This window comes from Primulina huaijiensis, chromosome 18 (genome assembly GCF_012295235.1).
Source record: "Primulina huaijiensis isolate GDHJ02 chromosome 18, ASM1229523v2, whole genome shotgun sequence".
Taxonomy (NCBI): Eukaryota; Viridiplantae; Streptophyta; class Magnoliopsida; order Lamiales; family Gesneriaceae; genus Primulina; species Primulina huaijiensis.
Genome location: NC_133323.1, coordinates 9,928,772 through 9,951,847, shown reverse-complemented (window position 1 = coordinate 9,951,847; position 23,076 = coordinate 9,928,772).

Here is a 23,076-nt window from a genome sequence, read left to right as displayed (position 1 = left end):
CAGTCTTAAAAGTATCGGCGTCTTTCACCCTCAACTGGTGATATCCGGATCGCAGATCTATCTTGGAGAATATTGAGGCTCACTGCAACTGATCAAACAAAACCACGATCCTCGGAAGTGGGTATTTATTATTCACTGTAACCCTGTTCAACACTCGGTAGTCAATGCAAAGCCTCATAGATCCGTCTTTCTTCTTCACGAATAAGACAGGCGCGCCCCATGGAGAGAAACTCGGGCGAATAAACTCCTTGTCAAGAAGCTCCTGAATCTGTTTCTTGAGCTCAACCATCTCTGACGGTGCTAATCTGTATGGCGCCTTAGAGATAGGCGCGGTACCTGGCATAAGATCGATCGAAAACTCTACCTCTTGTACTGGTGGTCTACCAGAGACGTCATCGGGAAAAAACGTCTGAAAAGTCCCTGAAAACTGGGACATCTGCAACTGACTGGATGGAGACCTCGGGAACAGATATAATGGTCGCAATGAATGCTCGACAACCCCTATGCATGAGCTTCCTAGCCTGAATACAAGATATCATGATAGGCAAATTAAAGTACCGGTCAGGCTCAAATAGGAACTGCTCCCTTCCAAGCGGTCGGACTAGAACAGATCTCTGCTGAAAATCAATAAGTACTCTGTTCTTGTGCAGCCACTCCATCCCAAGGATAATATCGAACTCTGGCATTGGCAGCACGATCAAATCTGCATAGACAAGATTTCCATGAAGCTCGAGGTCTATGTCTCATACTACGCTAGTCGCTGCCATCTCCTCGCCAGATGGAATAACCACAGAATATGCCACATCCAATCCAATCGTCTTGACCTCGATGGAATTCGCAAAGGTCTTAGATATGAATGAGTGGCCCCTGAATCAATCAAGGCGTTCGTAGAAGCTCCGCCTATAAATATTCTTCCTGAAAGGTTGGAACATCTATCTAAATCCAATAATTTACCAAAATTAATCCTATAGACATGCGAAGGTCAAAGTTTTTCTAACTTAGATTCCCAAAACGACCAGAATAGAACATGTAATCTTATCACAATTTCTAAGTTCAAATCTTATAACCCAATAATTCAAAGCAATTAATCCCAAAATGCTGAATTAAATATGCTAAAATTTTCCCAAATAAAAACTTAAAGATTTAAGATACCTGTCAAGAGCATAGTCCCTGGGTTCGCCTCCGCTGCATGGAGTGCAAACCCTCTGCCCTGAGTAGGCAATGTCCCCTGAGGACACTCCTTTAGCAAATGGCCTGTACCGCCACACTTGAAACACTTCCCAAAGCCATACATGCAAGTTCCGGTATGGTGGCGTGTGCACCAGGCACAGACCGGGTACTCCTGCCTCCTCGAGACCACACGTCCCTGCTGCTGTTGCTCTCTGCTCCTCGATGGGCCATGGAAAGGCTTCTTATGCTGCTGCTGCTGCTTCTGAAGAGGGCGGTGAGGCACCTGAAATGGCCGCTTACCCTGGCGGTCATTCTCGATATCTCTCTGATCTTGCTCTGCAGTAAGAGCTCTAGAGACAATGACCTCATATGTCGTAGGGCCAACAACCCTAACATCACGGCGCAAGATCGGCCGCAATCCATCCGTGAAGTGCCTAAGTCTGGCACCTTTGTCGTTCGCGATCAGGGGTACAAAGTGACAACCCCTCTCGAACTTACGGATAAACTCCGTAACAGTCATGTCACCCTGTCTCAGGGTCATAAAATCCCTGGTAAACCTCGAACGCACGTCATCAGTAAAATACTTAGAGAAGAACACCTCTCTAAAGCGCGTCCAACTGAGAGTAGCTAGATCCAGAGCTATAGATGCGCCCTCCCACCATAGACGGGCGTCTCCTCCAAAAAGATAGGTCGCACAGCAGACCCTGTCAACATCCTCCAGCTCCATAAATCTAAAAGTAACCTCTAGGGACTTAATCCATCCCTCAGCAACCATGGGATCAGACGTTCCAGTGAACTCCTTCAGGTTCATCCTCATGAACCGCTCACAAATAGCCTCGGGTCTAGGCGGCCTAGCCACCGCTGCAGCATTGTTCCCCGCGAACTGTGCGAAGAACTGAGTCATACCCGCCATCATCTGGGTATGCATATCAGTTGGTGGATGAGGTGGCGGTAGACCTCTATCCTCATAACGGTTCTGAGTCTCATCAGCCTCGCTTTCAGCACCCCTCGGGCGGTCAATAACTCGTCTAGGAGGCATAATGTACCATGTAAAATCCTTACGTAACCAACATACAATATTTCTACTATTTTCTTGAAATTTAAATATATATTTGCTAAAACATAATCTTAACATAAAAATATTTTTCATGAGAACATGCTGATAAAATATTTCATGAGAACATGCTGGTAAACTTTCATGCTAAAAAAATGTAATACGTGAAATTAGGACTTACAGACTGAAGACGTGACTTCGTGAGCTTCTCGAGATCAATAGTAAGTACAACCCTTTACAGGAAACATCGCTTCGATACCAACTGTGACGGCCCGTATTTTCGTATTCATAATTTTGCGGAATTATTAAAAATTTTCTCTTTAAATAAATAAACTTGCAACATATAAAAACTTTCGTAAAATAACCCAACGGTTTAACATAAACATAGCAGCGGAAACTGAATAATGTTTTCAACAATAACTTAAAATATATAAAAGTTATAACAAGAGTTTGAACATAAAACTGAATAACTAAACGTGAGGTCCTCGGGTTCGTACTACCGTCGATCCGAGCTAACTCACTGGTCCCCGCCCTCAGCCTCTGCATCGTCAGTACCTACATCAATCAAGTCTAGTGAGTCTAAAGACTCAGCATGCATATATCGTGAATAACAAGTAAATATATCATAAAATCGCATGCAACGTAAAAATATCGTATCGTAAAGCGTAACGTGAAAATCGTATCATGAGTAATTATAAATACGTGCATATCTGAAAATCATATGTAAAAGCTTTGCTCGATAGAGCTCTGTCATAACATATTATATCGTAATTTTTTTCTGTAGAGATAATGTTCTACGCAAGTGGCCCATAACATAACATGCACGTCTGAATAGACTAAACCACAGTATACTGGGCGGTAGAGATCATCACAGCCCTTGGACTGGATATCTGTACCATACATAATCGTAAACCGGTCGTAAGTCATCGGGTGAAGCAATCCCATAAGCGTAAGGTGGCCACAAGACATATCGCATATATCTCAAAAATAAACATTTTCTATTTTTATGCACATTATATAATTATTATCCTGTTTTAATTTACCAATTGAGTTGGATTGTTTCCAGGCTCGCTGCGACCTAATTCTAACACAAGACACATGCAAATAATCTCAACTTGACTAACACTTCATAATACTAAAAACGAGACAATTACGCCCAACAAACTTAGTATCTAACCATGACTCCGTACAAACCCGAACCATCATTTAGTCATGATTAAAATACACCTAAAATACTGTAAAACATAACCCTAGGGCTGTAATACACGAAAAATGTGAATGGAGGCCAAAAATCGTAAAAAGCTCTTTCCAGAGTCACTTTGGCACATTGCACCGTAAATTCTCGTACGACCTCTAAACTTAACCGAATCACAAACGGTCAAAAACATGACCTTCCTAACTCATTCAGGTACTGTCCAGTCCAAGGCCATAGGCCAAAAGCCAACTAAGAACTCGAAACAGCCCTCTAAACCGAAGCTCAAAGCTGCTGTCCAGAAAATGCAGCAGCGGCTGATGTGATTCCTTGGCTTTTTTTTCAAGGCTTTGGCCATTGGGGGCTTGAACCACTGACCAGAGCCTCTTACCAACATTCTAAGGAGTGGCTTAGACCATGTCTAAGGGCTAAAAGCCAACCACAATCCAAGCAACCACCCAAAACAATCCAAAGCTTCACCCGAGAACACATATGCTGTACAGTGGGGAGTGATACTTGTTCTTGCTGTCATGTATCATTCCAGTGGCCATATGATCGACCATGGCATGATCTAAACATCATGAGGTATTGTGTTAACCATGGCTAAGGGCTAGAAGCCAACCAAGATCCACCCAAACACCTAGGACAACACAAAGCTCAAACCGAGAACACAAGAAAATTCTGTACCATGTGATTGTTTGGATCGCTTGCTGTCAAATGAAGGATTCGATGGTTGTGAGGTTAACCATGGTCCATGCTAGAAATGCTAAGGTGTTGTATGAGTCATGGCTAAGGTCTAGAAGCCAACCACAACCTACCTAACACCCCAAAACCGAAACTCAACACACTCAACAATACCAGAATTTTAAAACCGAAGGGGCGCTGTTCTTTGTTTGTTTTAAAAATCGATGGGGACATGAACCCAGCCATGAAAGGGCATCTTGGTCACATCCTAGACATGGCAAGGAGGGATTCTAACCATGGTTACAGGCCCAAAAGCCAACCAAGATTCGAACCTCTCTGTACAAACCGAAAACCAGAATATTGAGACACAAAATGCACCATGGACGAGTTGCTGTCCATTCGTGTTGCTGTGGGGGAGGGGGGAAAGGCTTTAACCAATGGACTAACACCTTCCTAGCACACCCTATATCATGTCTATAAGCAGCCTTGATCCACTGGAAATCGAGGCAACCCTGAAACCACAAAAAACATCAAAACGGTGAGGTGCACAAGTGAAGAGTCGAAAAATCTGCACAATGTTTTTCGAAAGTTTTTGACATGATTTCGGTTTTGTCATAGATCAAGCACATGTAATAGTTTAAAAATAGATATATAACTTGATTGAAGAGCAAAGAAATAATATAGACATGCCTTAAGTTGTTTTTACAATAAACAACACAATACGTCGGATCGGGAGACACGGCAACGGAAATGAAGACACCTTTCTATTGTTGTTGTCTTGGCCAAGAATGGGAGCCGCCAAATTTCCTAATTTTCGTGCTAGGGAGAATGAAGAAGGTGGTGAAGGGTTGTGGTCAAATAAGATGGTGCATGGGGGAGTAAATGATGCCAAGTTGCGGTGTGGGTGGCCTTTGTTTTCTTGTTGGGGGAGTTAAATGATGTCAAGTTGCGATTGTGTGGAGTGGAGATGACCAAGACTTGTCTTCCCAAATTGGTGTAGGATTTGTTTAAGTTTCACTAAGTAGAATCCTATGTTAGATAAGCTTGATTAAAAAGGTTAATTAAGCATAATCTTGATGAATTAAGAAGCCTACAATTAAATTGGTGATTAATTAATTAAAGTAGACTTAAATCCACTTGATTTCATTAAAATAAATTATTTCTTAGCTTGGAATAAATTTAGGAATATTTTTGGATCATAAAATTCATCTCCGATTTCCTATCTCCAGTCCGGTCTCGCGTATATATCTAAAAAGCTAAAATTTGAAATACGCGATTTAAAAATACTTAAAAATTACGTAAATGATTTAAATGCAATTAAATGAACAATTTCTTAAAATAATAACCATTTAAAATTAAATAATAAAAATTATGCACATATATACGCATATTGGTTTTTCGGGTACTACACTTACTATGCTAACAATATTCCTGAACTTAACTAACACTTAAAAATTTATCAAAAATTAAAGCGAAAAAATTTACCCTAAATCGAAACTAAAATGGTGGAAGAGAGAAAAATTTTAAGTGTTGTGAAGTGGTGTGGAGGAAAATTGTAACGACCATGGGCTATCCCGATCTTGGGTTCCCTCAGAGGCCTTGTCTCGTCTTGGGTTCCCACTGGGACATTTTCTCTATCGGGCTTTCCCATGCGTCATTACTCATAGGACTCATCACGTCAGGTTGATGGAGTGATACCTCCTCAAGTCTCGAACCCATGACCTCCTGGAATAAGTACAAAGTTTAAAGAGACTTGGAACCAGTTGAGCACTTTAAACTATATACTTATGCTAGGAGGTCATGGGTTTGAGACTTGGGAAGTTACCACTCCACCAATCTGGTGTGGAGAGTCCTATGAGTAATGATGCATGGGAAAGCCCGTGAGGGAAAAGGCCCCAGTGGAAACCCAAGACGGGACAAGGCACCCGAGGGAGCCCAAGATCGGGATAGCTCATGGTCGTTACAATAAAAAGGCGCCTTTTTTTGTAACGATCATAGGCCATTAGGCTGAATCAACACGGGCCTCGGCCCATACCATGCACCACTACTGATCATGGGTCGTTATGATGGTTCAGCATGCATGCACCGCCACTCATAGAATATCCCGCTCCTAGAAAGTGGTTCCTTTCATCTTCCCCAACACTTGAACCCAGGACCTCCAGGCATAAATACCTAGATTGGAGAAGGCGAAAGGAACCACTTTCCAGGAGTGGGATATTCTATGAGTGGCGGTGCATGGGCATGGGCTGAGGCTCATGCTGGACCATTCTAACGACCAATGATCAGTAGTGATGCATGGGTATGGGCCGAGGCCTATGTTGGTTTATCCTAATGGCCCATGATCGTTACAGAAATTGTCCGAAAACGCGGATATTTATAGACAATTTGCAACGATTTTTGGGTAACCGTCGCTAATTCATAAACCGTCGCTATTAGCGACAGTTAAAAAAACACCGTCGCTATTAGCGACGAATAGCGACGGTTAAGCAAAAACCGTCGCTTATGAAACCGTCGATAGTTTAAAATTTACGACAGTTTTGCTTTAAACTGTCGCTATATATAGCGACGATTATACATAACTGTCGCTAAATTTAGCGACGATTTTACTTAAACCGTCGTAATTTTTAAATTACCGACGATTTTACTTTAGTGACTGTTTTGCAAAACCGTTGCAAAATTAAATATTAACTACAAATTTTATATTAAAAAAAATTCGAAGAACCGTTGTCTTTTACCATATAAAACAATAAGAAAAACAACGTTTTACAAAAATCGTTATCGTAGAATAAAAAACCAGCTGAAAGACAACGGTTTAAACAAACGTTGTCTTTGACCCTTTACAAAACACATATAGACAATGATTTTTAAAAACCATCGTCGTAGCCATAAAAAACACGCTCATAAAAAATGGTTTTTAGAAATCGTTGTCGTAGATATATCAAAGACAACAGTTTTAAAGAGACTGTTGTCTATGAGCGGATTTTTTATGCTATGACAACGATTTTTGTTGAAACCATTGTTAAAAGTAAAAACACAACGGTTTTAATAAAAACCGTTGTCTTTGATGTGTTGTTGAATGTGTATTTTCTTGTAGTGAAGGATAACCGCACATTGATTGAGCAAGTAAGTTCAATTAGTTTGTCCAATTGAACATTTTTCTTGGGATCTCTAGTCTTTGTAGGTTGACTTTTACTTCGCACCAAATTATTCTATAAGGCTTAAGTATCATTCCCATTGATAATTCAACAATCAACTCTTTGTTTAACCTTTGGGTTGGTGGATCCTTTAGAATATCCTTGACTTTACATAATCAATAGAGATAACTTCAGCTAAGAACAATTGTCTTACGGTATTGTGTTTACGAAGTACTTGCAATTATAAATATTTCTTTGTACTTTACCGATCGCAGACTGACTAAAAAATGAAGACATATAACCGGCACAGTCTTCGCCCATCCTTGAATATCTACCAAAAATAGATTCAGCCAATCAGATTCTTCAGCACATTTGTCGATGGCTATAGTTCAGATGATGTTGTGGATCTTGCTACTATTGTCTGCTTAGAAGATTTCTAATCAATGGCTGCAAGTCCTAAAGTGAATACAAATCCACTTGTAGACTTTGTGTAAAGGCCCGTATTTCGTACTTGAAAATTTGCGGAAAAATTTAAAATTTTCTCTTTAATTAAATAAAAAGCCTCATTCATAAAATAAACTGGTAAAAATGGTTCAACTTTTAAAGTAGCAGCGGAAGTAAATATTTGTTTTAAAGTAACAACTAAAATAATTTCAACAAAATAAAAACTGAGTTTGGAATAAAAATAGTAAGTGCTGAAAATGAGGTCCTCGGGTTCCTACTTCTGCCGACCCACGGTGGCTCACTGGTCCCCGCCCTCGGTCCCGACCTCATCAGTAGGGATGTCAATGGGTCCGGGTTTTACCCAAACCCACAATGGACCCACCCCATATGGGGCGGGTTTGGGCATACTAAATAGGTCATGGGGTGGGTCTCGAATCTAATTTTTCAGACCCATCTGGGTATGGAGCGGGTCATGGGTCCTATAATACCCGCCCCATACCCTCCCCATATATGTGGATATAAATTGATATGCTCGCGAAGATGGTTGTGGGGGTGAGGTGGAAGGTAAATCAATTACAGTTTTATTTTGTTATTGTACTTTCATTTTAATTTTGTTACTATATTTTTTCTCTTTAAATTACATTTTTTTACGGTTTTAAATTATAATTTTATTTTTTCAATGTATTTTCTCTATTTAATTTTGTAGGTAATTCTTCAAGTAATTTACCAACTTATCCTACCATTCTTGATGAAGAGGAAGATGATCATGAAGAATGTGTCTAAAATATTGCTTACTCGCTGATTTTACATTGATCTGTTTAAGTTCTGATGAGTTATTTTTGGGGATGACAAGACTTTTTTTGGAGAGCTAGTAACTTTTTTTTTTTTTTAATGTAATTCATTACGTCGTGAAAATACTTTGTTTGTTTTTTTTAAGTGTGGTCGAAGACATGAATTAGTTTTCTATTGTGTTTTATTTAGAGATTCGTTTGTTTCATAATTCAGTCATGTGATAAGAAAATTACAGTTTTCATTTAAAAAAAATTCGGGTCTAACGGGTCTCGCGGGTCTACCCGACCCCATTTCGTAGTTGGGGTAGGGTGGGTCCGAAGAATATTTAACCGGGGTGGGGCGGGTAATGGGTCAAAGTTTTCTTTATGGGACGGGTCTTGGGTTTAGCCATACCCGCCCCATACCCGTCCCATTGACATCTCTACTCATCAGTACCTACAACAGTCAAGTCTAGTGAGTCTAAAGACTCAGCATGCATATATCGTAAATAACAAGTACATATATCATAAAATTTCGTGCCATGTAAAGATATCATGTGGTAAAATGTAACGTGGAAATATCGTGTCATAAAGCGTATCATGAAAATCGTGTCATGAATAATTATAAATGCGTGCATAATTGAACTGAAAGTCGTAAATGAAATGTTTGCTCCGTAGAGCCCTGTCATGAAATAGCATGTAATAATTTTCTGTTGAGATTAAGTTCAACGCAAGTGGCCCATGAACTGAACTGAATCGCCTGATCAGACTAAACCACAGTATACTAGGCGGTAGAGATCATCACAGCCCTTGGACTGGATATCCGTACCAATAAATGAACATGAACCGGTTAGTGACCACCGGGTGAGGTAATAATCTCATGATAGTCTGCAATCCCATGATAGTGAGGTGACCACAAGCAATATCGCATAAATCTCAAAAATGAGTATTTTATATTTTTATGCACGTAATATAATTAAATAACATAATTAAACATCCTGTATTAATTTACCAAATGGGTTGGATCGTTCCCAGGCTCGCTGCGACCTAATTCTAACATGAAAATATGCGAATGATTTTTCCCTTGAAAATAACTTAGTCATTGAACCCAAACACGGGGCCAACTAGACCAACAACTTAATTTCTACCCATGACTCCGTACCAACTCGAACCAACATGAAACCATCGTTTAGTCATGGTCAAAATTACGCCTAACATGATGAAATGACGCTCCTAAAAATTGAAACTCACGAAATTTGGTGAATGGAGGCCAAAACATGAAACGATCTTTCGAGAGTCACTTTGGCACATTGCACCGTAAATTCTCGTACGACCTCTAAACTTAACCAAATCAAGAACGGCCAAAAACATGACCTTTCTAACTTAATAAGGTACTGTCCAGTCCAAGGCCATAGGCTCAAAGCCAACCAAGAACTCAAAACACACCTCTGAACCGAAGACACAGTTGCTGTCCAGAAAATTACAGCAGCAGCGGCCGTGCTTCCGTGCTTTGTTTGTGAGACTATTGGCCATTGGGGCTTGAATTACTGACCAGAGCCTCTTACCAACATCCTAAGGTGTGGCTTGAACCATGGCTAAGGGCCCTAGTCCAGCCACAATCAAAACAAACACCCAAGACAATCCCGAGCTCCACCCGAGAACACAAATGGCACGCGTAGGGGTGTTGCTTGTTCTTGCTGTCACGGACCATTCATGTGGTCATTTGATTGACCATGGCATGATCTAGACATTTAGAGGTATGGTGTGAACCATGTCTAAGGGCAAGAATCCAACCAAGCTCCACCCAACACCCTAAATTCGAAACCCAAACTCACACACAAAAATCAGAACTTGAAAACCGAAGGGACACTTGTGTTGTTTCTTTTAAAATCCGATGGGACAATGAACCAAGCCATGAAAGACCATCTTGGTCATGTCTTAGACATGATAAGGAAGGGTTCAAACCATGGTTATAGGCCCGGAAGCCAACCAATATTTGAACCTCACCCTAAACAACCAAACTGAAATTTCGAGACTCAAACTCGCAACTATGGGGAGTTGCTGTCAAGCCTTGATTCCTGAGTTCATGGGGCTGAAAACAACAAACCAACATGATCCTTACCCACTCTAGTACGTGCCTAGATGCAGCCTTGAGCGCCTGGAACCGAGCCAAACCCTGAAACAACAAAAGCAATCCAACCCGTGACGCACAAGTTAGAGCCGAAAAATCTTCTGCACAGATTTTTTTGAAACATGCTGTCATGATTTTGGTTTTGCCATTAAAATCATGAACATGTGATGTTTTAAAATGCCTATATGAATTGATTGAAGAGAAATGAAGGATATAAACATGCCTTGGATTTGTTTTGAAAGAAAACAAACGATTACGACGAACACGGCGCGACGGAGACGGAGTTCTCTTTTCTTACTTGTTTTCTCTCTTATTTTTCCTTGAGCTTCCCACGATTTTTTCTCTGAAAATGCTCTGAAATTTTCAGTGGAGTGGTGAGGGAAATGTCTAGGAAATGAATGGGAAGGTTGCAAAATAGATGGAAGGTTAAATGGCAAGATCAAATCTTTTCTATCCTAGAGTTTGAGGGATAAGGAAATGATTTGATATTATTTGATTGAGGGATGATTTGATAGGGGTGATGGCCGATTCTTGCTAGATAAATGGAGGGAATATTGCTTAATTCTTTAATTATTGGTGATTAAAAAAGTGGGGGAATTATCTTTCAAGAAGAGATAAGGAAATGAATTAAAAAGGGTGAGTTGACAAACTTAATCAAACCTACCAAGGAGGTGGCCGAAATTATCTTTCAAAATAGGGTAGAAAAATTGCTTAATTATTAATTATTGGTGAATTAACTTGAAAGGATTAATCTACCAAGAGAAGGATAAGGAAAGGGATCAATAATGGAGAGTTGCCAAATATTTAAATCCTTTAAAGTAGGTGGCCGATTTTTTTAAGATAATGGGCGGGAAAAATATTGTTTAAATATTGTATTTTAAATCTTTAGAGTTTTATCTACCCATTAGGTATTTTAGTGAATCAAATAAATTAATTTAGGGAGATTATTTTCTTGCATGCATGGCTAAATCTTTAATTTAAATTCACTAACATGTTAAGTTACAATTTCTTAAATAAAATAAGCCTAGATTAACTTATCTCAATTGGTCACATATTTTATTTTAGGCTTTTAATTAAATTATTGGACATAAAAGAATTTATTTACTACTTATATCTAATTAATTAAATTCTTAAACTTTTTTTTACATTAAAATAAATTATTATTTATCTTAAATAAGTTCTAGGAATATTTTCTTATCATTAAATTTTTATCTTAAAACTCCAACTCCGATCCGGCCTCGCTTATTTAACTGAAAAGATAAAACTAAACTTATGCGATTAAAAATGAATAATCATGACCAAACAACTTTAAAATGCCTTAAATAATAAAAAAAATCATTTTTAATTTAAAATACTAGAAATTATGCATGGCTTATACGTAGTCTGATTTAACGGGTCCTACACTTTGATTCTTTCACACCAGATATCCAATTTACATAACTGTATTCTTTAATAACGGCATAATATTTGTTATAATACAACCCATTGTCACGAGTATACCTAAAATATATCAACAATCTCACGATTGTTTTTCAGTGTCATCTCCTGGATTACTTGTGAACATGCTTAATTTTCTTGCTTCATAGGCTATGTCTAGTCTTGTACAACTCATTAAGTATATCGAACTTCCAATGACTCGAGAGTATTCTAATTGAGAGACATTGTTTGGTAGATGTTTAATCGTATCTATCGGAGTTATAGCAAATGCAAAATCTCACATGTTGAATTTCTCAATAATTTTTTTCAAAATAATGTGATCGGCTTATAATAAGCCTTTATGATGTTCTATAGATTATAATTCCAAGAATTACATCAACTAAGATCATATCTTTCAAGTAGAATCTTGAATTCAACAATTTTTTAATTGATTTAATCATCTTATCATTACTCCTCATGATAAGAATTTCATCTGCGTAAAGATATAAAATGACATAGACATTTTCAGTGTCTTTAAAGTATATGTATTTGTCGCATTTACTGACTTTGAATCCATTTTATATCATGGCTTTATTTAATTTTTTGTTTCAATGTTTTGGTGTTTGTTTCAACCCATACATAGATTTCATCAATTGACAAACCTTGTTTTTTTTCACATGAGCAGAAAATTTCTCAGGTTGTTCTATGTAAATTTCCTCTTGTAAACCTCTATTTAAAAATATTGTTTTTACATCCATTTGGTGTACTTGGAGATTCTGTAATCCAATCAGTTGCCACTGACATCCAACTGAATTTTGAAACTGATCAACCAGCTGATACAGTTGAAGACTAGAGCTTATTAGAACAACTAGCCTCAGAGGCTATGTTGGAAAATATTGAAGAAATGTTCTGCCAGCTGCCATGACTGACCAACAAAATAAAGCTGCAACGGCCTAGTTGTACTCCGAACCAGAAGATGATTTACAAGTACCAACTGATGTGCAATCCAGCTCCACTGCTGCTTAGCCCTCTACCTCAGTTCAAGACCCTCAGACAGAAGCAGTTGAATAAATTGCCACATAAATAAATCAAACTGAGACTGAATCAAAAAAATTAGCCATGGTCATTTTCATTGAAGAAGATAAAGGCAAAACTCTAGCTACATCTGAAGTCTTATCTCCTGAAATACATATGGCTATTTACCTCATGCTTGAAGAAATTCAGTCCGATTTGCACAATCTCATCTCAACTGTCTCCGATATGAAGTCAATCCAGCTGCGGCATACACTTAAAATCAATTCTATGAAGGAGAATACAATGAAGAACCTCCAGCAGGTTACAAAAGATATCATTTCACTATTTCTCCTTCTAGATCAGCTGAAGAAGGACAGAGTGACAGTTCCATCTCTCTTTCAAACTCAAGACATGCTTGTTCAAAGAATTGACTTCGTACAAACAAGTATGACAAAGTGCATGGATTTGATGCAGGATCAGATGTTAAATGACATATTACAAGTCATCTTTGAAGTTCGTCTTCTCACACACTGAGGGAAATGTGCTTCTAATCTAAGTTGATAACACTTTGAAGTGTTAACTCTTATATGAGTCGATTGCTTTTTGTAAGCTTATATGAGCTGAGCGTGCCCTTCTTCTTAACAAACTTCTGTTTTTCTATATTTTTGTTGATGGTCTTGATATGTATTTATAGAAGCTACGAGACCGTTCATCAAGACTCATCAAATTCGTCCGTTGCAATTGAATCTGTTCCTCGATATTTGTGTCTTGTCATTTCTGACATTCATTCTAGAACGCCTTAACTTTAAGCTCTGCTGCAACGTTCATTATTGTCTTTTGATTGGAAAATTTCTTTCCTTAATGCGCACAGCTGGATTCCACTTAGATAAGCTTGTCATGTTCTGCAAATTGGTCGATTCCTAACTGATGTTATGAACTGATCTTGAACTAGTTTGGTGAATTCAGTTGGCTCGTCAGCTGAACTAATTTCACTGCTTCAGTTGAACTTATCAGCTGGGCTATTCATCAGCTGGCCGGACTTCTGAAGTCTTCTGTTCAACTACCTATCAGCTGGACAATCAGTTTAACTGGTTCAGTTAGAGCAATCAGTTGACATTTTCAGTTTGCGTCTCGATAGCTTCAGTTTTGGTTCAATAACTTTCTGCGAACTTAAGTAAATTTTTTAGAAACAAAATAACAAGTTTTGTTAACATCAAAATCAAGATTGCGAACATGAAATGTTTTAACAATCTCCTCGTTTTTTATGATCACAAAACTTGAGCGATTAAAGCGATTCTGTAGAGCCCAAAATCAGTACATGTAAAACACATGCATTTATTTAAATTGTTACTTATTTATTTAATCTTAAAATGATTTTTAGCGACACATGATTTATGAAATTGAATTATTTTGAATTATTACAAGTTTATGTGATGCGCGTTAAAATGTTTTCTTGAGTTTCATATTTCAGGCGATTATTCAATGCGGGATCGGGGAAAAGAGACCGGTGACGATTTGGACGATTTGTAAAATGTGGTATTTTATTTCAAGTTAATAATTTGATATTTTAAATGATTTATGAAGTTTTAAGCAATTTAAAGACTAATTTAATTATTAGGTGACTTTTAAGATATTAAAGTTTCAAAGTTTATCACTTGAATATTTTATTCTAAATTATGAGATTTTTAGTAAAGTTAATAGTGGGTTAGTAGTCTTAATTAGCAAGTTAATTATTAATTAAACCCATTAATTCCCACTAACCCACTAACCCATTAACTCACACACACATGCACGTATACACACACACACTTGGGTTTTGCGCACATACACATCTCTTGCACCCTTTCATTTATTTTTGGAGAGAATTTGTAGGGTTCTTAGTTCTTTGTCCAGCTGCCACCCTCTCTTTCAAATTATTTCAGCAACCACACGTTGATTTTAGCAGCAAAATCGTGCTTCAAGTTGCTCGGATCACTTCCCGCACCGCGTCGCTTCGTTATTCGCCGTATCGTGAGTTTTAAAGATCAAAGGCATGTATATTCTCTCGTTTTTGCATCGATCTTGTCATAATAATTATTTTGATGTATATTATATGAAAAACATGTGTATGTTATGCAAAAGTTTGAGAAAAAATGTTTGAAACGATTTTGGATCTAAAAAAAAAACGAGTCTGCTGTCTATTCGAATACTGTGAATTTTCGGTCGATTTTCTGGAAAAATTTTAAACATATAAAACATATGACTTTTTGATAACATTAATTTTACAGTAAATTAGTAATTTTCTTATAAAAAACGAGGAAGATATGATTTTTATCGTAAAACCGCACAAGTTGTGAAATTTTTGTGTCACAAAATCCGTCAGCCTCTGTTATTTCAAATTTTGCGACCTATAGGTTGGTTTTATGGACATGTTTTCAACATACGATTTGTAGTACTCTGTGTTATCTTCGATTTGACACTAAATTCGTAATTTTATGATATGAAATGAGAGAGATATGATTTTTATCGTAAACCCGCTCAAGCTTTAAAAATTTGTGCATGTTCTTCACGTTTTCTCAAGTTTTTGTTGCAGGCTTCGTTGGGATCTCCTGAATCTTTGCTGCTTTGGTTAGAGCAACTTTTCCAAAGTGTTGCAACGAAGCCCTCGACACTTTTTTAAGTATGTTCGATGTACAAAAGAAAATTTTTATGTTTTTGAGGTATTCGAACTGTCTTGTGACCAACTATGAACAGGTTTGGAAGTCGGTGAACGTGGCCAAAGACCTCTCCACCCCGGTAAAGCAAGACCTGGTTTAGATCAGGATTGGAAAGCGGTAAAGCATGACCAGGGACAAATCCACCCGGTAAAGTATGACCAGAGATCTCATGTATGTGGCATGAAATGTTAAATTGGTTATGAGAATTGATTTCGGATCAAGAAAAACCTAGAAGAAAATTGGTTGCATGCTCTACTATAGTGGGAATTCAGAGATGACATTTGAAATGATAGAAATTGAGCATAAAATACAAACCTTACTAATAACAAGGAATTAGTTAAATCCAAATAAGAATTTTAAGGCTTGAAATTGAGAAAACGAAAATAAGGGCATGCATTGTATTTTCAAAAATCTATGGGGACCAAATTGCAAAATTCGAACTTAAGGGGCTTAATTGCACATAGCCAAAATTCTAGGGGCTAATCTGAATTTTTTAGGAGTCCAAGGACTGAAATTAAGATAAACCAAAAATTCTAGGATGAATATGGATTTTTCAAAAATTCAGAGACTAAATTGCAAATTTTAAAATTCTAGGGGTTGTTTTGAAAATCTTAGGTAATTAGGGGTTGTTTCATAATTTCCGAAATCCGAAGGGTTAAATCAATAAATTCCGAAAGTATAGGGCCCAAATTGTAGAATTCAAAATTCTTGAGGGTTAAAAATTATATATGCAAAAACTTGAGTTAAAGTGCAATTTTCAAAATTGAAGGATTTAAAACGCAAATTTTTTCAAACATGCTAGGGTCCAAGCATTTAATTTTCAAAAATTTTGGAAAAATAATGATAGAAATTCCTTAAATTTCAACACGAATAGATTTGACGGCGTATTCATCGCAGGAAGGATATTCATTCTAGGTGTTGCTACCTATGCATTGCTGGATTCGAAAGCTACACTCTCATTCATATCCGAGACATTCATCAAGCGACTAAATATTATACTCGAGGATATGGGATTGGGCTTCAAAGTTTATATTCCTTCCGATGATCAAATGATCACTTCGAGCATTATGAAGAATCTGGAGCTTCGTTTGCAAAAAGATGTCGTACGGGCAGATCCTATCTTACTCCAAATGCTTGAATTCGACATCACTCTGGGCATGGATTGGCTATCATTAAATGGAGCTTCGATAAATTTTCGACAGAGGTCAGTGTCTATTAGACCGTCCAGCGAGAAGGCAGTGAAAAACAAGCAAATGCCGCACATTATATTCTGCATGTGTGCAAAAAAACTTATGAAGCGAGGCTACTAAGCTTTTCTAGCTAGCATGTGTTACGTCATCACTGTTCCTGAAAGTCAGATGCTAGAGGATATTGAGATTGTCAGAGACTTTCCTACTGTCTTTCCTGAGGACGTTTTGGGCATTCCACCGGACCGAGAAGTGGAATTTGCTATCGAGTTTATTCCGAGCACTGTGCTAATTTCTAAGGCACCCTTTAGTCTAGCACCCGCCGAGCTGAAAGAGCTAAAAGACCAAATTCAAGAATTGCTGGAGAAGGATTTTATTCCCCCTACTTGTTTCCCGTGGGACGAACCGATATTATTTGTGAAGAAAAAAGATGGAAGTATGCGACTTTGTATAGATTATTGAGAGCTGAATAGGGTCACCATCAAGAATAAGTATCCCTTACCTAGAATCGAAGACTTATTTGCCCAATTGCAATGAGCATCTATTTTCTCGAAGATAGATCTTCGTTCGGGATACTATCAGCTGAAGGTAAAGGAGTCCGATATTCATAAGAGGGCTTTTACGACTCGATAAGAGCACTATGAGTTTATGGTCATGCCATTTGGGTTGACCAATGCGCCGACAATCTTCATGGATCTCATGAATCGCGTATTTCAGTCGTATCTGAATCAATTCGTCATAGTATTTATAGATTACATTTTGATTTACTCAAAGAGCCGAGAAGAGCATAGTCATCACTTGAGTAACGACGCTACAAATACTGAAAGATAGAAATTTATTCGCTAAGTTCTAGAGATGGAATTGAAGTTGATCCAAGCAAAGTCGAGGAAGTCAAAGAATGGCCAGCACCGAAGAGCGTAACCGAGATCTATAGTTTCTTGGGTCAGCTAGCTACTACCGAAATTCCATTCAAGGTTTCTCTACTATTGCGGTACCCTTGACCGCTTTGATGAAGAAGAATGAAAAATTTATTTGGGTATCCGAATGCCGAGAGAGTTTTGAGAAGTTGAAGCGAGCTTTGACTTTAGCGTCAGTTTTGTCGATGTCATTGGGGCAAGGAGAGTATGTTCTCTACACGGATGCTTTGAAACTTGGTTTGGGCGCAGTATTGATGCACAACGACCGAGTTATAGCTTATGCGTCTAGACAGTTGAAAGTTCATGAGAAGAATTACCCGACTCATGACCTCGAGCTTGCAGCGGTAGCATTTGCATTGAAGATTTAGAGACATTATTTATATGGGGAGAAGTGCAAGATTTTCACTGACCATAAAAGCTTGAAGTACTTCTTCACCCAAAAAGAGTTGAATATGGGGCAACAAAGATGGTTAGAGTTGGTAAAAGACTATGACTGCGATATTAGCTACCATCCGGGAAAAGCTAATGTAGTAGCGGACGCATTGAGTCGAAAGACAACAGTTATTACTCAATTATCACTTCAGAGACCATTGCAATCCGAGATTCAGCAATTCGAGATTGCAGTATATGCAAGGGGCGAGACCCCCAATCTTGCTACTATGACAGTTCAGTCGACTCTGAGTGATAGAATTCGAGAAGGCCAGTCTTCTGATGATCAATTACAAAAATGGATACTGAGATATGAAGCTAAGGGACGGAAACTGTATTATGAGGAGGATGGCATAGTTCGATACCGAGATCGACTATGGGTTCCTAGTGGCGATTCACTGCGAGAGGTTATTATGAAGGAAGCTCACAATACCCCGTACTCCATTCATCCTGGAAGCACGAAGATGTACAAGGATCTAAAGTTGTTGTATTGGTGGCCGGGCATGAAACGAGACATCTTGTGTTCTGTGTCCGAGTGTTTGACATGTCAGCAAGTTAAGGCTCAGCATCAGAGGCCGGCCGGAAAGCTTAAGCAACTTCATATTCCCGTGTGAAAATGAGAAAATATTACTATGGATTTTGTTGTGGGACTGCCGAGGACTATCAAGGGATACAATGTCATGACGCAGTATGCAGAGCTGTATATTCGAGATATAGTCCGACTGAATGAGATTCCAGTGTCTATCGTTTCTGACTGAGATCCGAGGTTCACCTCATCTTTCTTGAAGAGTCTACATGCAGCGATGGGGACAAAGTTGTTATTCAGTACAACATTCCATACTTAAACCGATGGCCAGTCTGAAAGGGTGATTCAAATTTTGGAGGTTCTACTCCGAGCTTGTGTGATTGATTTCCAAGAAAGTCGGGAACCGAAGTTATCTCTAGTGGAATTCACCTATAACAATAGCTATCAATCGTCTATAGAAATGGCTCTTTATGGAAAGAAGTGTATATCATCTGTACAATGGGACGAGGTTGGTGAAAGAGGGGAATTTGGTCCGGACTTGATCAAACAAACAGCGGAGCAAGTAGTCAAAATCCAAGATAGAATGAAGACTGCACAAAGTCGACATAAGAGCTACACCGACAAGTGACGAAGAGAGCTAGAGTTTGTCGTAGGAGACCTCGTATTTGTAAAAATAGCACCTGAGAAGGGTGTTACGAGATTTGGCAAGAAAGGCAAGCTTAGTCCGAGGTTCATAGGACCATTTGAGATTTTGGAGATGATTGGAACACTAGCCTATATAGTGGTGTTGCCACCGATGCTAGCTGGAGTACACAATGTGTTCCATATTTCGATGCTGCAAAAGTACATGTCAAACCCTTCACATATACTAAATTATGAGCCCCTGCAGTTGACTCCGAATATGTCATATGAGAAAAGACCTATAAAAATTCTAGATAGGCAAAAAAGAACACTCCGAGACAAAGTTATTCAATTTGTCAAAGTCAAGTGGCTAAATCACTCGGAGGAAGAGGCTACTTAGGAAATTGAGAGGGACATAAGGAGTCGCTACCCGGAGTTACTCTGTAAGTTTTAATTTCGAGAAAGGGAGAGAGGAATTGTAAGGTCCAAAATACGATAACGTAATCCAACTGCATGCAAATCTAGAGAAAATGAAAAATGATAATTAAATGGTTTTAATGACATGAATTAACTATGGTGTGTATGTTTACATGTGTAAAATGTACATTCTACATGAATGCATTAAAATTATGTTTTAAAGGTTATTCGAGACGCGATCGAGGAACAGAGATCAAGGACCATATAAGGAAAAATATTTTTATTAAATAATTATTTTTAATTGTTTAATGTGTGGTGTATTTTAAAGAAAATTTTCGAAAATGAGGTATTTTGATGTGTTTTTACACGTCAAGTCGTATTTTAAACTGGTATTCAATTTTCAATGAAAATGGGGACTTTTTGAGGACTCGGCTATTATTTTCACAAACTTTCCTAAACTAAATATTTTAAATATTAACTAATGGGCTTAATGAACCTAAGCTTATATAATGTGTTTTAATTAAAACAAAAGGCCCTAAAATCCTTCCCAAACCCCATAACCACTCGCCCCCTTCATTTATATAATACAAGGACTCTTCCATCAGCTAATCAACACACACCACACAAATTTGGAGAAGGAAACTCACGATTTTTTAAAGAAAAATTCAGCAAGTCCCTCTCCGTCGACATCCTTCGTATCGCAAGTTGTTTTTCGTGTGTGAAATGTTCAAAGACACGCTTTAATCTCCTTTTTTCATCTATCACACCATATTATGTTGTTGATGTATATTTTCATGAAAAATATATTGTCTTGTTATTATTTTTGTTTTATTGTCATGCCATGCCAAAAACTCTTTTTTTTATGATTCAAAACTCATGCTAAGGATACTTAGCTGGGCTATCATGGTAGGGACACCAAAAAGGATGAATCTTAGAGGGTTTAATGGCCTAGACAAGGTGGCATAAGGGCTGCACCAACAGGGACGAAGGCTTGAACGAAAATAGAGTCCTTAACGGCTAGGTCTCTTCGGCTAGGAGTCCTTGATGGCCACGGCTTCTAGCTGCTGTTATGGAGTGACCGGGAGACCTAAAGGGGCTGTAGGATGGTTGAAGGGGGCTCCATGATGCTAGGTTCGAAGGGCTAAGTGATCGCGTGAGGAGAAGAGGGGATCCGCGCATGCTTTGGGACGGGTTTGATGGGCTGTGGGTTTTAGGCTTCTCAAGATCGGTCCATTAGAGTCCATAGAGGTCCATTAGGGTCCTAGGGTGGTCAACTTGGGGCTGGTCATGGAGGTTAAGGGTTAGGGCCGAGGGTTGCATGGGTAGATGGCTTGGGTTTTCAAGTTAGGGCAAAGAAATTCCAGTAGCTGGTTTATGCTTTTCCAATGGTTTAATGGGCTTGAATTGAGTTTTATATGGTTTAGTTAGGTGTTAATAAGCTTTGGTTCAAGTTTGGTTAAGTTTCGAGTCCATACGAGTCAAAACCGAGATGTAAGTCTAAGTTTAAAAACGAATTAAGAAATTAGTCGAGAAGCTAAAGTTTATGTCTAAGAAATATTTATGGGAATATTTTGAGGTGTTATGTTAAGGTTGGAATGATTTTTGGCATTATCACGTTGCAGAAACTCAAGAATTTCTTGAATTTGGCTACCAAGGGAGGTATGAAGATGATCAAGTTGTGCGCCCATATGATTTTTAACTTGAGTAATCTGCATGACAGATCAATATTCATGTTGGAAGCTTGACCCTTCAACTTGAGCTAGTCAGAACTAATAATGTTGTAAATTTTTCCCAATGAAGCTAATGTCCTTCAGAATCTGTGACTTGAAGTTGTCAAATGTCTTTGTATGTGAAAAATGCTTGATCTCTAAGTTATTGATGGACTTAAAGATATCCTGCAACTGATTCAGTACTTGATGTGGCATAGATTCTTCATCAGTCTCAGAAACTTGGTTGGCTGGAGCTGTTGAAGGATAGATCTTACATATATCGAGAGGATTTGACTGAGGAATGGGAGCTTTATGAATGACAATCTCCCCACCTATTACACATGCACGAGGAGAATCCTCAAGAATTTCTTATGTTGGTTTGGTGGATAGAGTTGAGAAAGATGAAGCTTGAACCATGTTTTCTTGATCTTATAATTCATCATTTTTTTACCCGCAACTCAGTTTCAAAATGGAATACCTTATTCCTCAGTGAGCAAAGTATCTGTAAGCGTAGGAGAAGAAGGTCCATATTCGACTTGGAAAAATAAAATTGTGACAGAGACTTGACCACTTCATCCATAGAGATCAGGGGCATCTATGAAAAGTCACCAATCTTATCTTCTGTTGGTCGTGGAGGAGATTGTGGGGACTCGGAAGTTAATTCATTTTTTAATCATTCTTTGGGAATAATTCAATCAATTAAGATAAACAGGGTCTAAATTTTTTTTTTATGCGGAACGTAATGGAATCATTCTAATATACATATCAGTATAAAAGTACAAATCTTGTACAACGTTCAACAAAGTGAAACTAGGGTTCAACTATTATATATCAAGTGTTGAACCTATCTACTTCTGAATCCGGATCACCACGCTAACTTGTCCCCTCTCTCATCCTCTTCTTGACCCTGATCCTGTCCCACCTGTTGTCATGCACACATACAAACAAGACAACAGCCGGATAACTCCGGTGAGAACATGATCCCAGTATAAACAATGAATCAATACAATACATAAAATCATATGTAAAAGCAAAAACCATGTATCAAAGAACATGAATCATAATTTATGTCACATTAGTGAATACAGATAAAACTCTTTGACTCGTCATTTCAGACTTGACTCATCTCTACTCTAGGGATCCCGGTTCTTGGATATTACAATATACCGAATCTCCGCGATAGGAATCGATCCCTTCCTAAGCAACATCGATATAAATCAAATATCCATAGACTTGGCATATCCGCCATAGACTTAGCATAACCGCCAATGCCTATTCTGACAATGTGCAATGGGCCAGTGACTACTCTGTCATAATCTGGCACCTCTGTAAGTGACTCTCACTCAATAGCTATCTGCTATTCTCTGCTTTTCTATAAATCAATAGACTAAGCATACTCATTCAAACAATATAAAGGTATGAAACCAATAACATACAAGTATGTGATTTAGGGAAACTCAAGTCCAATCTGACTTAAGTCAATCTCCTGGTTAATATTGATTTATACCTTTCTTTCTGTCAATCTGACTCTGTCGAAGTCTATAACTCAAAGCCTGTCAATACTC